Below are 2,086 nucleotides of genomic sequence, written 5' to 3' on the forward strand. Positions count from 1 at the left end.
AACCAGGCAGTTGGATTATGTCAGACAATTCACTAGCGACATCCGTCATATTAGTGGTCGCAGTAATTTAAATGCAGGTGCTTTATCCCGTGCCCATATCAACCACTTGGTACAGGCTCCGTTTGATCTGCAATTAATAACTGAAAGCCAAATGCAGGACAAAGAATTACAAGAGCTTAGATCACATCCTTCCATTAAGTTCGTTTATACGCTGCTTTTAAACTGTGATTCTAAAATTCTGTGCGACATGTCTACTGGTAAACCTCGTCCATTTGTACCTCAGAAATATCGTCGGTTAGTCTTTACGCATTTTCACTCTATTTCACACACGAGTATCCGCTCAACCGCTCGATTGATTTGTGAGCGTTTCTTGTGGCCTGGTATGCAGAAGGAGATCCGACAATGGGCAAAACAATGCAGAACCTGTCAACTGAGTAAAGTTCACAAACACACGGTTACGCCACCCAGAAGTTTCAACTTGCCTGCACGCCGTTTCTAGCATATACATGTAGATATCGTTGGACCACTTCCACCATCCAATGAATGTTCCTATGTGTTAACAATAGTCGATTGCTTTACGCGCTGGCCTCAAGCGACCCCCATGCGCGATTGTTCGTCCGAAACCGTTGCTAGATACTTTGTCGCTTCTTGGGTATCTCATTTTTGTGTCCCGAAAAGCATCACTACAGATCGTGGGAGTCAGTTTACCTGTTCCTTGTTTCGTGATCTGAACCTCCCATTGGGATGCAATCATTTCAAAACTACAGCTTACAATCCTGCAGCCAACGGCTTAGTCGAACGCCTTCATCGACAACTGAAACCCGCCATTATGGCTAAATCATCATCACAGTTGTGGACCGAATCGATATCAGTGATATTGTTGGGTGTATCTACACCCAATAAAGACTTCTCACCATCGACATACGTCAGTCGACTGCAAGATCATATGCGCACTCTTCGCCCGTCTGACAGTCGCAAATCCGGTCGACGCACACATTTGGATCCCGGTTTATCTTCTCGTACACATGTATTTGTCCGTATTGACAGCGTCAAACGACTGTTGCAATATCCGTATGATGGTCCGTTGTCATTCATTTCTCGCAAGGACAAGTGCTTTGTGACTAGGAAGAACGGAAAACCGGACTCCGTCAGTATCGACACGTTCAAAGTTTCATCGATGATCAGTATCGACAGGCTCAAATTTGCATTCATCGATGACGAACCCCACTTAGATCCACCTGCTGTGGTCACTTTACCCACACGTTCCCGAACCTCCAGTACAGTCATCCCAGGGAGCCCCAAACGTATAGCACGACATATTGACGATCACTCGTCACCTATCCCGAAGCAAACACGTCGTGAGAATTGAGTTTCGTACGTATATCGTTATAACCAGACGAACTAGAAATCCAGAATTCAGCGAAGCGTGACGACCAGTACGTATGTATTCCAATTGGCGAATATGTACAGCATATGGAATATTAAAAAAAGAGAATAATGAATAGAGCAATGAATAGAGTATCAGTCATGTTCATCACATCCGCCACACCTTGAATGAGCGTGCGGGTGTTTATAGTCCAGTGGTGGTCTTGACCGCAATCTTTCGGATCTTCTCGGAATGGAAACTTCAGAATCTTCACAGGTAGTACGTTCTTCAGATACAGCATTTTGTTCGGATACCACAAGATCATCTACAAAGGACTCATTAGTATTTGAAACAGCAGGAGTGCCGTTAACAGACTGACCTCTGGTATTGAACTCAACCTGGTCAATGTGTCTCCGATGACAAGAGAGATCATCCAAATCGAGAATTGTGACCATTCGTTTGCCATTTGATGAAAGCACTATTCCTGTTGCGGGTCGTAAATCATTACCCTTGAAAAATGTAACATCAGCCGTTTTGGCACAGTCAAGACTTGTACGCAACGAACGAGATTTAAATAGAAGCGCGGGACTCTTCCCAGTAACGGAATGGACGGCGTTCCTGTATTGCATTAGAAAATTATCAATCCCACGGTCCAATTCCACAAAAGTAGTGGGAGAGTGTGAAACAATGACAGACATTAGTGTTCGGACAAAATTTTCA

This window comes from Opisthorchis viverrini, assembly GCF_000715545.1.
Source record: "Opisthorchis viverrini unplaced genomic scaffold opera_v5_434, whole genome shotgun sequence".
Classification (NCBI taxonomy): Eukaryota; Metazoa; Platyhelminthes; class Trematoda; order Opisthorchiida; family Opisthorchiidae; genus Opisthorchis; species Opisthorchis viverrini.